At 37.5% G+C, this 23,139-nt stretch overlaps 1 long non-coding RNA gene across 4 annotated transcripts in view; it reads left to right on the top strand.

Annotated features, from left to right (window-relative positions):
* The window catches only part of LOC122838176, a 141,888-nt gene that overhangs the window by 25,364 nt on the left and 93,385 nt on the right, over nt 1-23,139 (top strand). The window contains exons 3-4 of one of the 4 annotated variants that reach the window (XR_006371852.1): nt 3,346-3,394; nt 8,001-8,134. The exons of 2 other annotated variants lie outside the window; for them this stretch is intronic. This is a non-coding gene — a long non-coding RNA (uncharacterized LOC122838176). The remainder of the gene's footprint in view (nt 1-3,345; nt 3,395-8,000; nt 8,135-23,139) is intronic. One more of the 4 variants, XR_006371851.1, reaches the window with a different exon arrangement.

Genomic DNA, 23,139 nt, shown 5'->3' with positions numbered 1-23,139 from the left:
TGGTAAATACTGTTTCGGAACAGAAGGCTTTATCTGCAGATATACATATCCCCTGCAACCACTGCCCCCCACATGAGGGCAAGATCTATCTTTTGGATCACCTTTATTCTTGATTTTTTTTTCTTCTCCTTCTTCTGCCTTTTTTTATCTGCAAAGGTGAAAAAATGTGAGACTTCAGTTTAACTCTTTTAGGAATCTGTGCACTCTGCCTACAGTTAGAGAAAGATAAGTTTCAAGGAAATTCTACAATGTTGAACAGGAAATATAGATTTAAAGAAATATTTCTAAACAATCCCTTTGTAAATACTTGGACAATATAATAAGTAAAGCGTAATGCAACGACTTGACAGAGTTTTCCCAAGGTTTGTCAGCGACAATGTGTATAAAGTGGTGTTGGGTCTCAGTTTAAAATTTCAAGCAATTTTAATTGCAGGGTCTGAGATTAATTGAAAACCATATATTGACAAAAGGCCTTCTTTGCTGCCAAAATACTGATCAAGTACAGAACACATGAGCTTAACAACAAACACTTTTGTTGTTTTTTTAATCTGTTATTCAGATCATTCAACCATCAGATCGGTGCGGAGAGCTGTCTGTGCTGCTGCTACATCTTTAGCACTGAGATGTTCTTCTAGGCTGACAGGCTAATTCCTTCTAGGACAACTTGCACACGACAATAGCGTTTTCCAACGTCCAATTAGAAAGTTGTTTTTTTTTTTAAAGCAAAAATATACCACCACCCATAGTTGGGCCAAGAGAAGCGGATTGTTGTTGTTGAGATGTGTCAGATTTATGGGTGTACCAGAAACGCAACACAAAGGTTCCACCTCGGGACTTTTTGTAAAAATATGAAATGCAATTAATTGCGTTACAACTTTTATTGTGTTAAAATCTATGTATTCGCTTTTCAAAATTAAAGGGGCAGTATTATGTAAAACTTACTTTTTTTTTTTTTTTTTTTGCTTTACATCATGTTATAATGTTATCCCCTCATCAAAAGCATATCTGGAGTGTTGCCTTGATTCTTTATGCATGTTTGAGAAATCCTTTAATCTCCCATAGCAACCATTCATCTGTGCAAAACTCCTGGTTGGATGTAGCTCCTCCCAGGAGACACAGCTCCTCTTCTGAGCTCCACTTTCCAAGGTTCTGAGCTTCCATCTCAGAGAGCAGCCCCACCTGGAGACTCCCCCACTCAGCTCCTTCAGACTAGCCAGCAGCAATTAGTACCTAGGTAGTACCTAATTGCTGCTGGCTGTGGAACTTTTCACATTATATGAGCTGCTTCTTAGTGAAACTCTAGCAAAAACGTTATGAAAGGGTTAATAGAGGAGCCATGTTGTGACTTCTTGACGTTTCAGAAAGAGCAGGAGTTTCTTAAAGAGACAGGGGCACTCTTTCAAGACATTCAATTAGGAAGTCAAATGTCTTTTTAAATAATATTTGATATGTATAACATTTTCATAATTGAAGGTAACATAGCTTCTTGATTGTGCTATAAAATGGCACTGTGTGACTGGGAAATACGTAATAGTGCTCCTTAATGCACTAAAAGAATTATTTAAGCAGAGATGGATTTAGCTGCTCATGACTTTGAATCTGATAACTTAGATTTGATTCCAGTTCCAGTTCTAGTTAATGCTCGACTCAGACTGTCTTTATTGGAACCTCAAAGGTCAAGGTCATGTTACGTTCTTCCATGACTCTCAACATTCACCCGTCCATCATCTGTACAGTCTCTGAGGGTGTCAGGGGGATCAGTGAATGTCTGCAGTGTCTTAATTATTTAGCTTTGATTCTGAAAGAGTTACACAGGTACGGAGCAAACAAAAGACGCACTCTCTTGGAAAAATGTAAGAATCCAGCGTCTTGTTGCCAGCTGCAGGACAAAGTGTGACGAGTAACGGTGGCGTCTCCTGCTCCTGCTCACATTGGCTCCGTCTGCCTCTGCTCAGGCTCCGCCGATTTAGGATTTCCAAAAAATAAATAAAATAAACGCTTTTTGCTGGACTAAAACGTCCTTTATGTCACAGCACATGATGACACTTTACTCAGATTTTTTACATCAGCACTTGCTGTTAGAAACGCTGTGGAAATTTCTTATTATAAGAGTGAAAAGTGTCGAGTTGCGGTCAGAAGCTGCAGCTCGTGAGATCATTCACCTCTGACCAAGCGGCATAAAAGGAGCTTCTTCTTTGAGGGACAATTGAACATTTGTGCCAAACAGAATGAAAGTCTGCTATGAACACATCATGCTTCCAAAAAACGGGGATAGAATCATGGTCACACAAAAGAAGAAGAAGAGTGTTTTTGTTCTGAACAACAAAAACATAAACATAAACAAACAAACCAAAGAAAAATGGAAAAGGAGCGAACGCTGATCTATTTAATTACCAATAGCTTATAGCTACAGTATGAAACTCTACATACAAAAGAATTGAACACCTTGAACCATTTTAACTTCAATGTATTTTATGTGTAATTTGATCTCTTTACAGATCTCTTTATTGTCACACGACTTTATTCACCTAATATTATAACTTCATTCTTGTAATATAAAGACTTTATTCATGTAATGTTTCGACTTTATTCTCATATTATGACTCTACTGTCATAATACGTCAGAATTATCAGAATTTTATGACTTTACTCTCTTAGTGCTACAGCTTTATTCTTGTACTTTTATTACTTTATTCTCATAATTTAATTGTGTTATTTCATTAATATTACCTAATGCTGCATCGTACCTTTGTGACCCATACTGTGATTTTAATTTTTTCATTATTTAGTTTTGCGATTATTCACAATGTCCTGAAGCTGTGAGGCTCTTCCAGCCAGATGTTTGGAATCCTCTCTGTTAGGCCATAAGAAGCACATGCATGTGGAACCTAAATAGTCAGTAAGACTCGAGTGAAACCTTAGATTTACATGTGAGCAGTGAAGACCTTGTCATTTTCCATCCCTGCTCCACACCTTAGATGATGCGTTTAGCAAAAAAAAAAAAAAAGAAAGAAAGATTTCCTTTCCTCCTGTCAATGCAATTGAGCTATTGCAAAGGAGGTGTGTGTGTGTGTGTTGGGGAAAAAAGTAAGAAAAAGGTCAGCTGGATGTGAAGCTCCTATTATCAGCAATCTTCCCTTAGCTTCCATAAGCAGCTTGTTTCTAAGCTGCAACCTAGCCAAGCATGAAGAGAATATAATTTCACCCAATCTCCCGGTAGCATGGATGCACGGAAAACCATTGTAACGCTCGCAAAATAGCCACAATAGAGTCCGTGGCCTTTCTGATAAAGATCTGCATGGGTAATGCCAGGCCAGCAATGAAAGCAATTTTGCTTCTTCGCAGTTAACCCGGCTTCCTCCATCTGACCGCTGTCCCCTCGGTGAAGAAAGAGGTGGGTGGCAGGTTTTTATTGTGTATAATTATGAGCGGCAAAGCGCGGCGAAGTTTCAGGCTTTAATTCTCGCCTTACTGGCAGCTTGTGCTGAGCTTTGCTGGTTTTTTGTACGCTCACTGTTTTTAGATCTTTTAAAGGCCTGCCAGGGCTACAAAGGGAAATGCTGCAAATGCTCTTAGTAATCAAAGTGTTAACGCATTACGGGGTGAGCACACACAAAGAGTCTGTTGTAATTCATAACTGTAAAGGTCATTTCGTTGCATTTTGGGGGATAGGATGATCTTGATCGGTGTTAGAAAGGATTAAATAAACCTTCGCAATCCCTCTGAAAATGTCTGCACAGCCCTACTAAAGCTCTGATTTTCTAAGAAATAAGATATCAATAAGTAATATCCAAAGTTTGATTCCCTTTGTTGTAATAAACATTCTCTACAATACAAAGGGAAAACATGTAAAACTGTTTCTTTGCATCGTTACAGCTCCGTTTGATTCTTAGTTTGCAGACAGGTGAGACAGAATCAAGGAGCTGATTGTACGGAGGTACTAGTCAGGAGAAGGGGAAGAAAAAAACTCCAGCAGGACATGTACACTACAGTGAAGGCAACAATTAATAACTGGAGACTGTAGCTGTGTTTCCATTAGCCTTATAAATTGTGCAAATTGAAAATATTTAAAATCGTCAGGTTGCCTGGGCATCGGCTGTGAACAGCAACTTTTCAAGTCCCTCCACATATTCTCTATTGGACTGAAGTCTGAGCTTTAACTGGGCCACTCTAGAACATCCACCTTGGTGTCGTCCAAGCATAGTGTCTTGTCTGATGGCCAAAAGGCTCCATTTTGGTCTCATCAGATAAAGGAACTTTCTTCCATTGGCCATTGAGTTTTCCTTGTGTGTTTTGGCAAACTCTAGCTGAGCCTGGATATGAGTTTTCTTCAAGTGTTTTATTTTATTTCTTTTTTTTCATTGCTAGTCTCCCATCAAGCTTTGAAGAACCTGGGTTGTTGAACAGTCGTTACATTCAGAGTTTTTCCCATCTCTGTTTCTCTCACTGTAAGACTTCCAGCTCCAATTGGCTGGACCTCTGTTGACTTAGGTCAGTCACTATGCTGGCAGTTTTTTGTGTCATGTTTTTATTTATGATTATTTTGTAGAAATCAGTTTCCACATTAACATTAAATGTGTTTTTGTAAAAAAAAAAAAAACAACATTGTTTTTGCAATAGTAATTTTTTTTTTCCTGCCTGAATTTCTTGAAAGATGGATAAAAACAAAGTGTTGCCTCAATGCATGAGGAATAACAAAAGTAGGCTCCAGCTCTTCACTCACTTGGGACCTCCACCTGAAGAAGTAAATTACTGGTCATGACAGCATGTTGCCATGTGAACACAAAGGATGAGACCATGCTAACTTCATCTGGTGAATGTGGCTCTGGCAGACTGTCACACTGTGTCTCAAAAGAATGACCTGCACTTCATGACTCGCTCCAGCATTTTTCTGTTCTCTTTTTTTTTTTTTTTTCTTTAAAAATTACTCTGGCACAAACTGTAACGCCTCACATGGGTCTGTCCTTCCCTGTCTTTAATGATGCCATGTACCAGTAAGGTCTTACTCTGTAACTGGGACAGTGATGCTGGTCTTTATGTAAACTCTTCCCACTCCAGATGGTAGCTTTTCTAATATATGCTCTTATATGTAAGCGTAAGCAATCAGTTTCTGTATGTTCAGTGTAATGAGCTGGACAAAAACTCATTTAGCGAGTGTTTGTGCAGTGAATAGATTTATGCCTTTGTCTTTTTTTTGGCCTTGTTTTAGACTTTATTAAAATTGCTTTGGTTTTATGTCAAATGTAATGAACACACAGATGGAAAAGAAATGGAAAAATAGAGAAAGGGAAAAATGGTTTAAAGGAAAAGAAGGAGAGAAAAGTAGAGGAGCAAAAGAAGCATGAAGAGAATACAAACTACCCTATTAGCCTGCTACTAAACCTGCAGAAAGACAGAAAAAAAATATGGATATATGACAATGACCACATCATCACTGAAAAGTATTTGGTACAAATAAAAAAAAAAAAGTTCATTTAGTGGCAACCACCCAACATAAGTTTCAGGTCCATTGACCTTAAAATTATGCAAAGTGCAATTTCAAAATAAATTTGGTTAATGGAAACACGGCAATAAAAACATAAAATAAAACTCAGTTTTTTTGATAAAACATTTTTGCACGATTACGAGGAGGTCTTTCGCCTGTATTAAAATCTGTGTATTTTGTTAATTTTGTGACTCGCATCACCTGAGTCATGTGATCAAATGATGCATAAGCAATAAGGCCCGCCCCTACGGGGATTCTGTGGGACTCCCAACTGGAATTAAACAAAAAAAGAATCTTCTTATCATGGAAAATGTTTACTGCAGAAAAGTTCTAGATACAAGAACTAGAATAGGTTTTCAATCACCTATTCTTTTATTTGCTACAAAAAAATCTCACTTCTTTATTGGTTTAATTAAAGCATTGCATAATATTGCTGGTCAAATAAAATTTATTCACCATAAAGTTTTGTGTTTTCGTATTAAAAAAGTGCTTTCCATATAATTTTGGTCTAGAGGTTTGGACACCTGAGGTGTACCTGCAGCTTTCTTCAACCCTTCACAATAAGTTTTAATAATGTATAAAAAAGCTGAAGCTGTTTAACCAGCTTCTGGAATTATTACAAAGAATAATCTGAACATTGGATGCAGTTTGTGCACAGCCTGCAGAATGTAATTCAACCCAGATATTGTTTAATTACAGGCAGTTATCAGGTTTATTAATATTGACAATCAGTCTTACGTACCATGAATGATGCTTGCATTTTTACTCAAAAAAAACAAACAAAAAACAACCGCATTTTGTGGAGATATATTTTTTAAGTTATTTTTTTAAGTTTAAACAAACATATAACGTAATAAAACAAAGCCACTGGTGACTTTCTTACCAGCACACAAAGAAAACTATTCATGAGTGATTTATTATTAATGGTAAATGTATCCTTTTTGCACATTTTCAGATTTTATTGAGAAAAAAAATCATAATATTAAGGCATTTGTGCACAATTTTCTTCTTTTTTTTTTTTAACTCACCCAATATTTTGTGTCACGGTCACAGAATAAAATAAAATACATAAGTAAGAGAGTATGAACAGTGTTTTATATCAATACAAAATATTCATTCTTCTTTTTTGTTTTTGCTTACTTGAAGAACATATAAATGGTTCCAAGAAGCCTAACTAATAGAAAAAGTGACGAGATACACTTTAGAATATTTGTAGTTGACGTTTTTAAGAAGCTTGGTCCTGAAATGAAATGATATCCAAACAAGATAAAAGGAGTACCACTTTTGATATAATCAGACTCTCATTATAACTTATAACCAGCTTGTTTTTTCTTTTTTTTTCCTCATATTTTTTATGACTATTGCAGGTTTTGTTTGAAAATCCCCCTTTTCATCACCCTAATCTTTAGCTCCTTCCACAGATTCTCTATCAGATTCAAGTGAAAGTATCACTTCTGATTGTGGTGTCAATACTTTTTGGTTTAAATGTCTTAACGTGTTTCCGCCGTTTTATTGACGGCTTGTTTGACATGTTCTGGACCGTTAAACTCATTCACCTGTTGCGGCTCTACCTGTTTTATCTATTTGTAGAAAACATCTATGGCACGTTTTTAGATTCCTCACAAAGAGTGGCGAGCTTTTGAAGCCCTCTCCCAGACAAAACACCGGCCCACGTCGTTGTTCGGAAGATCACATTCCCGCGATCTTAAAAGTATCACTTGCAGCTGTTGCTAAACCCATCAGAGCCGTCTGCGGTCAAACCGCCGTATTGTCTGATGCAGAGCATGTTATAATGGAGGCCGGTGACTGTAGCCACAATACAGATTCCATCTCGTCTGTAATCTACCACGAAACCTTTTAACGCTACCTGGAGGGGCTTGAAGAAGCAGGATGAAGAAAAACGCTAAGATTACTTTTTTTTTTTTTTTCTTAATCTCCTCTGTCTGTTTTAGGAAAATGAGGCCAGCGTCCAAGTTGTACAGTACTATCTGTTATCTCCTGCTTGAATGTATATTAAGTTCAACGTTCCATGCAAATCTTTGGACAAAACTACACAACAAGGTTGTTTTAACGCTACCTTTGACACAGGAAAGCTGTTTTGTGCGTATGTTTTTTATAGTATTCGCAAGGACACGCCAAAGTGAAAATAAGGCCCGTTTTTTTCCTCAACGTAACGTGCAGGCCGCCGTTTAACAGAAAGTTAATTATCTGAAATGAGTCTGATGATGGCGAGACGTGACCCCCTTCCTCCCACACACACACCCACCCACACACACACACGCACACAAAAGGCAATACATTATTTGAATGTTTAGCCATTATCTCCAGAACACTTTTCAGATGATTTGTCCTTAACCGCGCCAAACACAGGGGTCTGTCGCCGCCTTTTGTTTTTTTTCAGTCTTACTGCACTGCACAGTTCACAGGGAGAGGTCACACTTTTGTATCGGTTTTATGGAAGGAGAAAAAATATTATTTGAAAGATAAACCTTTTTTTCTTTCTCCTTTTCATCAGAGCAAGAGAGAGAGAGAGAGAGAAAAAGTGTGCATGCTCACACATCTTGAACAGAATGAAGGGAAAAAAAAAAAAAGCTACAGTCTCACGTATTGGGCCCCCGTCTCGGCTGGAAGAATGCCGCTTCGCTTGAGGTAAGGAGAAGCAATGGTCATTTAATTAACCTTTCCCGCTTCAATCTGCTCACAACAATTTTGCCTGTGACTCCCTTTAATAGTTTAATGACCTTGCTGTCAGTAAGACTGAGGAGGACTGAGTCAAAGTATGATTTAATTAAGAGTCCATATGTTTAAGACTGTTCCGGCGGAGATGTGGAAACATTGGGGTTGTTGGCAGCGACAGGACTGACCTTGCTATTGAGTGTCAAAACGACAGCATGAGCCACAGAGTAAATAATTAGCTGAGAGAAGTAAAAGAAAAGCAGTCTTTGAATAAGGTGTGTGTGTGTTTTTTTTTTTTTTTCTTCTTTTCTTCACTTGGGTGGTTTAGAGTCAGTGTCCAGTAATGCTGACTCCATCCACAATATGGTGCTAGTGTCCCTTCAAGGGAAGACACAGCTTTCATATGCAAACCAGGTGCGCTACAGGAAGCTCACGTTGCCAGCAGTTTAGGTTTCAGAGGCTAAAGGAAATAAATTCCTCCAAACGTTTTGGAACGTTTCAGATTTTGACACGATAGAAAAAAGAAATAAGGTGAAGATTTTAGGAATATTCTTAGGAAAATTAAGAGAGATGCACCGATCAGATATTAATATCTGTATTGGCCCCAATATTGACGAAAAGTATCGGTGACAATGAGCCTGATTCATAAGGGCAGATCTAATCAGTCTAATTCTATGCTTTGTTTATTTTACATTATATTTAGTAATATAACTAGCTAATTGCACTTTCTGAACCATTTGAAAGAAGGTTTGTTGCAGTTAATTTTTTACATATTTGACCAACCTATTGTTTTTATCAGTCTCATTAATTAGTTCACCTTGCTATGCTCCTAATTTACTGAACAAATTAAAGTTGTTTTTGCATGTTTGACCAAGCTTGTGAAGCTTTTGGTGCCGTACTGGTGCAGTTATCAACTAAATGTATAATTCAATGCATTTATGTCTCTGTTAAAAAAAGAAAAGAAACGTCAATTCAGCAGTTCCTCTGTATCTTATTGGTATCAGCTGACAGTGACACTGAATCTCAGATATCAGTATTGGTATTGGGAGTGAAAAAAAGTGGATCTCTAAGTAATTTCTATCATAATTTCTATTCTCCACAAAGAAATGTTCCAGAAACCACACTCTGTGTTTTAAAGAGTTTAGAATCAGTCCAGAATTATCTGGATTGATTCTAAATCAATAGTTTGACTAGGCCATAACGTTGACATTTTTATGCTTCTGTATTTCCTAATGCCCCCAAAACATGATGTGTTTTCACACAGTGTCATATTTCTGCTCAATTTAAAAATGAAAAAGTTCAGGTTTGTTCAAAAAAATTTCCTTTTTTTCCCCAACTGTCCCCCAAACGGGATAAAAAGTGGCGATGCTTTTTAGTTTTGCTCCTATATGACTTTAAATCCATTAGATATTCTCATAATTACTTGGATCTCGTCTTCCTTCCTATATTTCTATACCGGGAATGCTAAATGCCACCACAGAAATAGTTCATAATGTGGTAGATGCTTGCTCAGTGCGTTAGTGAGTGAGTGTTGTCAACCTGCCACAGCAGAGAGCCTTCGTTAAGTGACGCTGTCAACGCAACGGGACAACTCAAAAACTACTTCCTGTCACACGTCCAGAGTCACATCCTGACAGCAACCGGATGGGATTCATGTTGACAAGAAACATTATAGTCTGTGTCATATTTATCAGGTCTTCTATGTGTAAAGACAAAAAAAAATATATCAATTTACAATCAAAATGTGAAGCTTGCAGTGTTTTATGATGAAATAACACAGAAGAAAGTTGCAATAAACCTCTTGTTTGCTAGACATGAACTTACACAAATACATTTTACCCTATTGGATTTATTTATTTTACTTTTTAGACATTGGGTATATGACGTATTTTTGGAATGTGTGTATTTTTAGTGTGGTAAGTTGATTGGTTGTTCTTGTCTGAGACATTCACCTCAACGACGCGCTGTGAGGCTTTGACTCCTCTGCAGTCGGATGTAGAAATATATAAAACCCAAACCAGAAGCTCATTTTTACTTTGACCTTTAATTTAATTGAAACATGTAGTTGCTCTAAAGTCTTTAATTATGCTTTAACCAGTTCTGTGCTGTTCAACAATATGATAGCAAGAAAAAGAACATTAACTCAGCTGATTTGTCGGCTGCTTGTTAACCTGCATTTGTCAAATGTGTGTGTTAAGATAATCTAAGCTCTTATAGTAATGATGTCATGCTGCATGACTCCTAGTAGGACATAATGATCAGATGGGATGTGTTAGAGAATTTTCGGAATTATCATTTTGTTTTTACTTTAGGTGAAATTCAGTCTAATTAAAGTGTTCTCTTTCCTTATGTGTATTTTCTGACGTGGAGGTCAGGATGTCTGTTTATCTTCATGTGAGCAGTTGAGTAGTTTTCTAGTTGATTAGGTTACATGTTGATTAGGCTACACGTTTACAACCTCTGTTCTTTTTACGACCTCTGCCCCTTTGACTGTTTTGACTGTTTTTCTTTGACAATAAAACAGGAGCTCGCGTAAAAGGAAATCAGAACTCTCTTTGTAAGCAGCTTGGAGAAGCTGTTTCGGAGACTTCTCCTTTTGCTAAAGCTTTTTCATAAAATTCATATTACGTGTCTGTAGTTCTTTTATTTAGGTATATAGGAAAAATACCCATCAGGATGGGCCAGTCCAAACATGTGCGTTATGTGATGAGAGTGTCCAGAGGGGCTTTCCAGAACGGAGCAGCAATGTTCCTGAATGATATTAGACTCATGGTGGAAAACTGGGCAAGAGAAGAAGAGAAGTGGATATAGAAACGCAGAACTAGACCTTAGAGTTAGAAGCAGGGTTGTGGAGTTACTTAAAAAAAGTTGTATTTTAGTACGATATGAAAATTTACCGAAAGTTAATGAAGGGGTAAATGCATGTAAAACCATTCTGTCAGTTTAATGGAGTTAATAGTGGAAAAACAACATAAAATTACAGGAAAACTGTTTATCTGCCATCATCTGCTAACTAGCCTTATCATTCGTGGCTGGCTATGTTGCGATGAACCAGCTGTAGCGTAGCACTGAGCAATCCAGAGAGGAGAGAATGAGAGTGATTGACAGCGCTAAGCCCCTCCTCCTGGCTCTGATCGGTTGTTTCTGACTGAGTGGTTTATTTCTGCATCTAGCACTGGGAGAAAGTAGAGGAGGTCAACACCCCCTCCTCCCTGCATCCCCTCACAAATGAGCTGTCTTCTATTATATTATCACATAATAATCTTAATAAATATGTAAATATATTTTTAATAAGTTGTATACTGCAGTTTTAACTGACCACATATTCAAACGACCCATGCTGTGGTAGTAAAATGGATGGTAGCCCAGTTATTAATAATGTAACGTCTAATAACAAGAACGGTGGTAAATAACAATTTACTATTGGACAGGTTTCTTTTGTCAGCTACATTTAAACCAATAGGAAGGTCAGGAGTCACAGCATGTCCATGAGATGCTTTGTGGTTCAGATGAGACTCAGCTTCACTGTGCTCCTCTTCCTCCTCTTCATCCTCCTCCTCCTCCTCAGCATGCTGCCGGCTCCGGGAGTGACGGAAGGCAGCCAGGGTCACCTACGACAGCTCAGCTGACTGTCACACAAAGTGCTGGTCCGCTGATGAGAGTTAAATTACTTCATAATAGTGAGGGTGTTCCTGGGTTTATATTATGATACGATAATCCTCTTTCCACACAATGATGATAATGATCATTATTATGGCAGGGGAGTAGGGGGCGAGGAAACCACTCGGAATGGAGACTTTGCTGCATAATCCTCCTGCCTTGAAAGGTTAAATACGGATTTGAATATTATGATCCCCTCCCCTCCACCACCACCACTCTGAAAATGATAGCGCTGCATTTGAAGCAAATGTGCTCGTTGTGCACTTTACCTTCTGGAGCAGTCTGAGTGTCACACTGCACCGCAGAAGACATGCTTTGCACTGCGGTTACTTTCACAACTACTCCTGGGGAAGAAAAAAAAAAAAAAAAAGATTATGAACTTGGACTCTTCTGAGAAATCCAGTGTTGGAGACGCAAATGTTGAGCGTGAGTTTAAAAGAGGTTGTGGTAATCTTTAGAGTAGCAAGGCAGGCTTTAGGTCCCAGTTTCTCAACCAGAACCGTGGTTGGAGAGTTAATGTGAGCCATGTACACCAGGGCTGTCCAAACGTTTTATCATATAGGCCAAAATCGTCAAGTTGATAATATTCGTGGGCGGGGAAAAAAACAAAAAACAAAAAATAACCTGGTCAACAATAAACTAAGCTACAACAGATTAAATGAGTTAAGTAATTTTTTGTTGTTGTTGGAAGGACATGTGTGTTGATAATCCAAAATTCAATTCTGAGCAATAAAAACTAAATTTAGGTCACTTTTATTGAAAAGTTTGAAAAGCCAAGTTGAATAAATTCATCAAACGCTGATCTTGGTGGATCAACGCCTACAGGAAAGATGTGGCTCTCGCAATAGCATATAAGCAGCCTGGGTTTGAATACTTTGTTGTAGCCAAAAATTTCTATAGTAAGATTTCAAAGTTTACTGATTAAAACTAAAACGTCTCCATCTGCATGCGAGGGCCTGGCATATTTCTGTCATTCTTGAATCGTAGTCGTTGGACGCACCCAATCAGTCCTGTGTTTATATCATCACACTTTACTCCCAACATGGTCGGTTGAGCATCAGATGTTAAAAAGTAAGATGTAATAATGACATTAGGACTCGTCATAAACGATAAGCAGAAGTTGGTGCTTTGCTTCTTCACATTTTGACCCACATAAAATATATTTAGATGAGTTATCATAACAGTTCAATGTCTTGATTTAGACTAAGGAGCTTTATTTCTGTTAACTCAACTTATTTGTCTTGTAAGCGTGCGAAATGTTAATGTATTAACGCCGTATGTTGCGATACTTACAGAACGGTTTGCAAAAGATAGAAAACCGGTCGTAATCTAGTGATGCATTCAAATGAGGAGATGAGATATTGGGTTCACGTAAAAGCAACAAAACACATTTTGATGTATTTTTAAGTAAATATTTCACATGCAGAATAGGATTAGGGCCGGAAAAGGATTAGGGCCGCTGGGGAAAATAAAATTCTGGCTTTGGTGCAGACGGACACCTTGGAGGAACCGACTTTAATAACAAATGAACTTTCTGGAGAAACATTTTGGATTTAAGCGTTTTATTTAAGAGAATTATGAAGAAAAAAGCCATTTTTTCCCCCCTCATAATTCTGTCTATCCCTCTTTGTATTTACATTTCTTTACTCAATTAAGCAGTATTGCAAAGGGAAAAAAAAAAACTTTTAGATGAAAGTCTTGACAGGAAAGAGAAACACAATGTATTTTTGTGGCTTTAATCAAGTATGTGAGGAAGAAACCTATTGTAGGTATTGATCCTTGCTGAGCAGGAGGATCCTCCGAGGCCAGCTCTCATCTGTGATCAGTTGTTGACTCTTCCTGCTGCTTGAACTTATTGAACATTCAGGCTTTTCTAAAATTCCTCTAGTCGCTTACTTAAAGAAAAGCTTAACAAACCATTGTTGACCCATTTCAAGTTGTGAATACCACTTTTTTCTTTTCTGTTAAAATATTCCAGCTCTTTACGTTACGTCTCTTTTTTTTTTTAAATGAACCATTTAAAGCTAGAGACCTTGATTTAACAAAGCAAGGTTTTTAATTAACAACTTAGAAATGAGGATAATAAACCTTCTGTTGCACACATCGCTTAATAGTTGTGGAAATTATTTATCTAATAGCCAGATGCAAACTTTGAACTTGGTGAATTGTTTGGTAAGGGACAAATATCACAGTAGAGTGAGTACAGTAAATCTCTACTGTACTCACCATTATGTACTTACCTAATAAGGGTCTAATTCTTATTTGTTGTCCTCTTTGGACTTTTGCAATTTTGTGTTTAAAATATAATAATAATAATAATAATAATAATAATAATAATAATACATGTAAGATGCACAATGCCAGTTTAATCTTTGAATTGCTTGTATAAACTGTGCAACTCTGCAACATTAAGACATGTCTAGAACTGCAACTATATTAGTTGTAACTCTTCTTCTCTTCAGTGAAGCTACTGGTAGCTTGATCACAGTATGAATGATTTAATCATTCAAAGCGCCATGATGTAGATCGAAAGTGAGAATCGGGACTATTGAACTGAGCGGCTAAAGTTGTTTTAGTCAGTTTATTCATGGTTTCTACTTGCTGGAATCAAGCAAATTTGTCTGTGAACGTAACACACCTGGTTGGGGCTCATAGACGGCCGTATTTACAGAAGCCTGAAACAGCTGGCTTAGAAACCGACCCGAACTTCCTCCTGACGTGTTGATGAAATTACCAGCTTTGCCTGAATTCACACCACATGATTTATGTCACTGTGTCATAAACAGTTATTTTTTTTCATACCTGCTAGACTATATGGCAGACAGCGTGGCATTGTTTCCATGGTTACTGATGGTTAGACGCCATCTTCCTGGAATGATTGGGGGAGGATTGCTCCAATGTGGAGCCCCGATGCAGACGTGACATGGATGTCAGTTGTTTCCTGGAAGTGATAATACGCATGGACAAAGTTTGTTTATATCATATATTTGTGCTTCTGTCAATAACTCTGAGGCAACGCAATGCAGTTTTCTCCCGGTTCCAGTTGAGTCCAATCGTCCAGGTTAAGGAGATTGATCTTTTCACAGGTCATCTTTCTCATTCATACTGTGCTGTCACGGCATGGTAGCAGTTTTAACAAATATGAAAAAAGCATTTTATTCATGTTACGTAAAAGTAACATACCCCAGTTTTAATTCCCTTCTTGTGGCTTTCTTCCTGCCACAGTTCTGTAAAGGCCAGATTTCTGGATGAGTAGTTGGGCTCCCCTGCCTGGCCCACCATGGGCCCCTTGGCTGCTTCACTGATCAATGCTTCCCTTGCACAGCCCACTAATTCAGGTGGATGGCTTTATCTTTAAAAGTTTGCTGTTGTGTCCTACTCCTTTTTCCATTGTCAGATGATGTATTTTACACCACTCCATGACATTTCCGCATTTGGAGACATTGTTTTAGAACCTAATCCTGCTTTAAATTGACCTACACATTGTGTTTCTGAGTCTTCATAGAGTTTCTCTCTCTCCCTCTGTTTTTTTTTCTTTTTTAGTTTTCTAACAAACCTCTAAAGCCTTCACAGAGCAGCTTGATGCATTCTGAGATGCTCCACATTTGGAGACATTATACAGATTAGACAACTTCTGAAGTCAGGTGGTTGAACTGGATTTTATTTATTGATCAGAGTAAAGGAGGTTTATTTAATTACCTATTATAATTATATAATGTTGCAGAATCATTTGCTGATAAAAAAATGCATAATTTAGCCTCTGTAAGGACTTTGAGAAACTGCAGTGTTTTGTATCTGGAGGACAAAATATGGCAAGCACACACTGCAACAACTACTGGCTAATCCATCTTTGGCGAAGATCTATTGACTTCATTAACTGGATACCTTCTTGTCTATATGATATTCCACAGCCAGAGCTGGGGGGATTACATGAGGAACAACTAATATCTTAAATGGAGTGCTTACAAAAACAAGGGACAAAAACGATGCACTTGTGTTTAAGAAACATTAGATCAGGTGATTACGGTATCTGTACACCATGTCCTGCTGACAATGAGAACTTGAAGCCCACTAACAATAATAACCAGTGAAACGTACACTGTGACTGTTGACCTGATTAATTTTCATCAAAACTTTTAGAATGAGCCTTGATTATTCAAGCAGTGTTTCTCTCTAAAAATGACCCATACAGTTAAACACTCAATAATCTGTCCTGAATGTGACCTACTGTGGATGTACAGCTGTAACATCTAGCATCTTTTAACAAATCTCTCTTTTTTTTTTTTTACAGTGTAGAGCAGATGTGCAAATACTAAAGGACATATCCCAATATGTAATAAAAATAATTTTAAAGTAGCATCAAATAGGAAAAATATTTTGGTATATATTTAAAAAATAAATGGAATGACAAAAATTATTTTCTTTTTTGTAATCATTGCAGCAATCAAACTCGTATAATTGCTCACCAGCTGCTTGCATGTTTCCATTGGTATTTGAAAATGCAGTCTCAGTGGATACAGGGAACATAACAGGGAACAAACCAGAATTCTGGCTGTCATGTATTTAATTTTTCACTTGAACTTTTACCATGTCATGCATAGTTTTTATGATTGTACCTACAGCTGGGTGATATGAGGAAAATCTAATATCCTGATATATTTTTGCTATATCACAGTACACTATATATGTTACGATGTATTTATTGAGTTATTTGAGTTCCTAATAACATTGGAGTAACATTGTGTGGGTGCATGATGTCACCCACACAGGGTCTCACCCCCATTTTCCTGCTAGACTTAAATGTAAGCTCGATAAAAATGAAAGAAAAAGGGATGCAGAGCTTTGTTATGAATTTTTGACACTATGACTAGATAACAAAATCAGAAAAAAGTTTTAATTAAGAAATAAATTAGCGAGGGAGAGGGAAGTTGGTCAGTTGCTTGCTTGACTTTGACAAACTTAATATATAGATGTGGAATGAGGTGTGTTTTGGTTCGGCTTAAAAATAAAAAAAGGCACATAAGAGAATAATCACTTTGTGGTATAACCTTTTGTGGCGATAGTTTTAGAACATGTTTTGCAAATGACTTCTTTTTGTTTGACATCCTCCATATCAAATCTGAACTGTCAAATTATTGATCCAGCGCTGTTTCTCTTCAGAACTAAACTAGTGAATCTGATTTTCAGGTTGGGAGGGGAGAACGACTAGTGATGCATTCGAAGGGTGTCGGATAAACCATACTCACAGTGAATTTGATGGCAAAAGCTTATTATTTGAACGACAATTTATGCTCGATGGTTGCGATATAGCCATTATAACCATCGTAAATTGAAAAACTCGCCAAACGTCCAGTATACAATATACATCGTCCGGCCCTAATTGTACCCGTGTGTGCTATGCATCGTTTTCTGGTATTGGTGTATTGTGTGGTTTTTATGTGGGTGTCAGGGACTGCAAATGGAAATTAACTCTGGCAGATATAATAGTTATATTGGTTAACAATTTTTCTTTGTGTAGTTTTTCTCCTACGCATAACTCTTGTTCAGTAAACCAAGTAGAAAATGATACAACTGTAAAAAAGCTGACAGAAGTCAATATCTAAATGTACAGACCTTTTGATTGATAAAAGATTTAGATATCATATTGAGACTGATCTCGGTTTAGATTGTTTAGGTGGTAATCGATGACCATCGATTATTTCAGTTTTAATGATGTGGATGAAACAAAAGTAATTTTTGATGAGGGTGAAACAGTACAACACAGTCAATAAGAGCCTGGATGCCAAGTCCTGTTCTCGCGATGTTTAACACTTCTCATATAATTCTCATGTAACGATGTCTTGCCTGCATTTTCTGTATGAAGAACTAATCTGGTTCCCATTTAAATAACCACTTTGTGCAAAAACGATGATGATTTGAAAGCTAACGAGGTAGCATTTGGTTAAACTTTGAGCCTGTTCATCTTGGACTAGCTGTCAGCATTAGCCGCCGAAACTAGCTTGTCTGGATTTATGCTAAGGAAGACGCTGAAGGAGTTTTCCACTGCAGGTAAACTAACTACTGTTTTTAAAATATTTTTTCCAACAGAACCTTGCTTCAAAAACCCAGAACTTCCCCTTTAGTTATGATATGTGCTAATAGTGTAGTGTAACATCAGTGTGACTGGAGTTTAGCTTCAGTTTGTGATCTGGTTTAACAGTAGTAGGAAATGAACAGACTTAAAAATGAAATGTCCCACATGTAAAATATTGAAGGCAAGGAAATAATATTTAACTTGGACGTTCTTGTAATAGCATATTAGCAACAGCACAAATTATTTTAACAAAAGTACTTTATTAATCCCAAAGGAAATTAAATGTAACTCTTTTAATTAGTTATTGCATTGTTTTCTGGTCTCAGGTCATATTACAAATGTTGAACTACTTTTATTCTCCCTCACTAATAATTAAAGGAACTGGACATTTTCGTTGTTTTGTGTTAAAATTATATACTTTAATTCTTTGATTTTATTTCAGAGGAACAGTTTTCCCTGTCCTGCCTCTGTTCACCCCCAGCGTTAGGATGAATGTTCCATATGATTGTATATGATGCATACATTGGAACACATGTCACTTTCCGCATGCCGTACAGTAACGTGGCGCGGGTACAGTGAGCTCGGAGGAAGCCGTGTGGTTTGTGCCAAAAATTCAAACACGATTTACATTCCCAATGTAATGTATTAAAACGTTGACAGGGCAAAAGGGATTCACAAGATGCTGCATTAGAAACTCAATTTCTGTGATGAATTGCCTGAAGCCAGTGAATTACAAACTGCTCCCTACCACCTTCCCCAGCCCACCCCCTACCGAGGCTCAGAAGTTTGTTTTTTTTGTGTGTCAAAATCTTCTTAAACCTCTCTCTTAATCTGATCTGCTGAATGTGAGAGGGTGAAAGGATTTCCAGACTAAAAAGCATTCATTTTTCGTCTTGTTGTGCACTGCCTTTTCCCAAGTGCTGGGTCAGTAATATTAAAAATTTGCTGCTTTGCTCTTCCATCTTCCCGGCACAACTCTGCTTGTCTCGGCCTTATAGATGTCCTTTCCCAACCTGGTCCGTCGGCCATTATGTGCGACTGATGGAAGAACTGCCACTATACTTAACTAAGTGTAAACATTATTAACCAAGTAGTCCAAGCTGAGGGTGACAAATATTTATATTTATAATTTAGTGCCACCACCGGCTATGATACAAACTGTTTCTACTCACAGCTTGCCTTTAACTGTAGGTAATAAAATGCTTGTATCTCATTTAAAGTGCCTTGAACTTTCTATGTTTTGTCATGGAGTACAAAGCAGTGCGTGGATGTTAAGTAAAACAAAAAAGATTACATGATTATTATTATTTTTTCTTTTACAAATAAAAGTCTGGACTTGTACTTGTGAGCAACCTATCAATGGAATCACAACTGCAGGTCTTTTCAGTGAATTCCCAACCATCTTTCCACGTCTACCTGAGGTGTGCAATACTGTATGTATTGGTACTGGATTGCTAACAAGCAAACACAGGGCCGGTATCACGATATCAGTACCGATACCTTAATACCTTTTTATTTTTTAAGTTTGATATTGTTGTTGCACAGATTCCTCTACCTCCTTTTTTCTTCTCTACTTCTCCTTGGAGAGGGTTAATACCTGATTATCAAACTTCTGACAGTATTTTTTATTTATTTTTTTTCATTCAATTATTTTATTAAAAGCTAGGAAGCATTTTGGACAAAGTTTATAGGTGTCTACAAAAATACTTTGATATATTAATGTTTTGAACAGAAAAAAATAATTTTGTGTGCATAGTTTTCTAAATAAAGTTGGTAAAAATTACAGTTTGAGAGCAAATTGAAACAATCTTTTTAGAGAAAACGTTGAGAACCTATGACACAAATAGAATTAAACTTCAAAATTTGAAAAAAATGTATTGATCTTACCAATTTAGCATTGATATGATACTTTGTTTTGATATTATTGATACTTTTGATTTATCCGCTAACCTCTAAACTCCCCAAATCCCTCTAATCAGGTCAAGCTAAACCCATACTGTGAATATCAATCAAGTCTTGCCGCAGATTTGATGCGTGAAATGGATGTTTCGTACTTTAATGTCAAACGTCTGTGTGATCAAGACATCGCCACCTAAAGGAGCAAAAACAGTGCAGTCGGGATTTCCTTCTGGATTGAAATCAAGCGTCAGAAATATTACAGTTTGAACATATCGACTGAACAATGGGAGAGGAAGCATAAACATAACAAATAACTTGAGAAGTAAAACGCATTTCACACGAGTGACTGACTTATTGTGCGTCGGGTTCATATTTTTCTAAGAGCGCTGGTGCCGGCCCCGCGCCATTGTGCTCCCCTTCATTGTTCTTGTTGATTTACAGGGCCGTTACAATGGTGTAATAGGAGTTTGGCTCGGCTGCTCCAGAAGAGGTTTGCAAGTCTTTTGTTTGCGAGCCTGATTGTGAGGAGTGAAGAAGCCTTGGAGCTGTCATCCCAATAAAGAAAGCTCTTCTGCACTGTGTTAAGACCAACACCCAGTCAAAAGAGGTGGCGGTGGTGGGAGAAACAGATTTAGTTCACTGCTGTGTGCTTTTCTCACAGAAAGGCCATGCATTAATGGAAATCCAAATATTCCAGCATTACCAGAGGATGATAATGTAAATTCAAGTTAATATTGGTACAATGTGTGTGTGACAGTTTGCCATAATGCGCTCTTCCTGGATTAGTTGTTCATTAAACAGGTTTGCCATGCAAAGCCACTGTCAGATTTTTGTCAACCGGGACAGAATAGGGGAGAAAACAGTGCCAGCCGAGGCGCTCACAATTAAAATCTGCAGCCTGATTACGGTGACCGGTTTAATCTCGATCATGTGAGTTCCTCTGTAGATGTACGGAAATAATTCTCCACCACAATGGCGCGGCGAGTCGGAGGAAACAAAAGCTTGTATGCGTTTGGTTTAAAAAGAGCTGTGAAGCATTGTCGGGAGAAATGTTGTTTCATTAGATTGTTCAGAATAACGGCATCTATTTATACCTCCTCTTTTTGTTGGCTTTTCCTCTTTTCTCCGTTCTTTCTGTGGAGTTCTATGAGATCTGAGAAAATGGATAAAGTGCTATTGTGTTATGAGCGTAGAGATCTTACATGGATCGAAAGCTTTTTTCTTTATTGTTTTGGGATCTACAGTAAGATGGTGTGTGCTCATCAGACCTTCAGCATTCTTTAGTGAAAATAGAAATGTTTCATTTTAGAACATGGACTCGCTTCAGTTGAGTTTGGATGGTGATTTATTTTTATTTTTTTCATTTTACTAGTTTAATATTTCAGCTGCTGACAGTTTCCTATCATACTATATATGTAAATAGTTGTGGCTTGTGCTGCACTATCATTTCTAAATTCTGAGTATTTTGAGTATTATTCCTTCATTTTGTTTTGCGATAGCATTTCAGTTTTATTTAGTGTTTTTTTGTTTTAGGATCAATTGACCATGTGGGGTTGAGAGTTTAATAGAAAATGGTCAAATAATTGAGTTAAATCAATTGGAAAGTAGGTCATCCAGCTGGAGTCAAGCACTTGGCATGCTGAGTTGAGTTAATACTTCTCAATCTATGTGGTGAAGCTGCAGTGCATAGAATGATTGTAACTAAGTTTATTATTGAGGCATTGCCGTTACATTTGAGCCATTACTATAGCAATGATGCATATTTGTGGTATATTAAGTATTTGGTCAGGGAACATTTCCCACCGTGAACTGTTAAATTCTGCAGATACTTGAGCCCCCCTCTAAAACGGCTAATAACTACCTATTTTAATAGTTCCAATACCAAATACACATTAATATGGATGAAGACTGGAGGCAATCTTACCACTATCACATAAGCTAATATCTACTGTCTTCCTTATTTCTAGTTTTAAGGGTGCAACCAATCGGCACCAGTCACAGATTGGCTGCTATGCAAATGCCAACCAACAGCATTGCTGCTAGGTGTCTTAGCTTCATAAGTTGCATTTTCTTCAGAATATGCTAGCCAAACAATCTACAAAAATGTGGGTTTCTTTCATTTGGAGCAAGTAGAGGATTTCAAGAAGTTGACCTAAGTTAAAACTAGGACTTTTGAAGTGCATTTTAGTTCAGGCATTTGAATAAAACTGATTTAATTGATCAAATAGTTAAGTACAAAACTGTTACTTAGTGTTTAGGTGAAAGCCTGTCCCTGTAAGGATGTTCTTAATTCTGGTTATAATTCCAAAAATACATTCAAGTTTGTTCTTTTTATTCAAGTGAATGCCAACTGTTTCCTTTCTCCAAATAACAAACATGCTTTTTCATTTTAATGCATCTCCCCTGCTTTTTTTTCTTAGTCTGTTTTTGCTTTTCAGTGTTCTGCCCGTTCAAGGACTTTATCGTGGGAGGGGGATGTAAAGTTAGTGCCTCTTTCAGTCTGAAAGAAGTAATGACATACAATGTACCTTTTTGGTTAAAAATATATGGCAGATGGCAATAAAAGTTTGTTTGACTGCTTTTGTCATCCCCACCTTCAAGATACGCAAGCATCATAAATACTCCATACATCGTCTCACACAATCCTGGCTTTGGGTGTGCGCTTGTTTGTCACTCTTCGGTATTGATAAAAAAAGATTGGTCCCTGGAGAATGTGTTGTCATAAAGGGAAGGCCATGTCCACATTATTATTTTTCTCGTTGCGTCCAGCAGTGTTCAGCTTTTCAGAACGCTTTAATCTGCTCTCTAGTCGGACACGTGGGACGCGGCCTTGCCCTCCTACATCCCCAGTAGACTCCAGGCGGTAAATATCAGATAGGGCCCCTGCCGTCCGCTCAGGCTCGATACAATCAGCATTCAGAACAATTCCCAAGCACAATAAGAGTTTTTCAACTGGTGTCTACAGTCCTAAAATGGGCTGAAGGACCATTCTTACCCTACAGACATAGCAATGAATCATAGGGAAAAAGAAATCTGTTGCTTTCATTTATGCAGTGGAATATATTGACTGAACTTCTGCTAAACATTCAAGTTAGAAAAAAAAAATCTAGTTTTTTTCTTTGTTAGAAATGTTGACTGTGGACGCTGACTTTAACGTTGGGGACGTCTGTGGTACTGCTACATGCTTAGCATTGGGATGCTATTTTAGGCTAATAGGCTAACTCCTTTCAGCATAACCTGCACACAACATAGTGTTTCCCAGAGTCCCATCAGATAATTATTTTAAGTAATAATTAACACCCAGTGGACAAGAGAAGCAGATTTGTCGTTCATCGTTGTTGTTTAG

Source organism: Gambusia affinis, linkage group LG10, assembly GCF_019740435.1.
Source record: "Gambusia affinis linkage group LG10, SWU_Gaff_1.0, whole genome shotgun sequence".
NCBI lineage: Eukaryota > Metazoa > Chordata > Actinopteri > Cyprinodontiformes > Poeciliidae > Gambusia > Gambusia affinis.
This window is presented reverse-complemented; position numbering and strand designations above follow the sequence as displayed.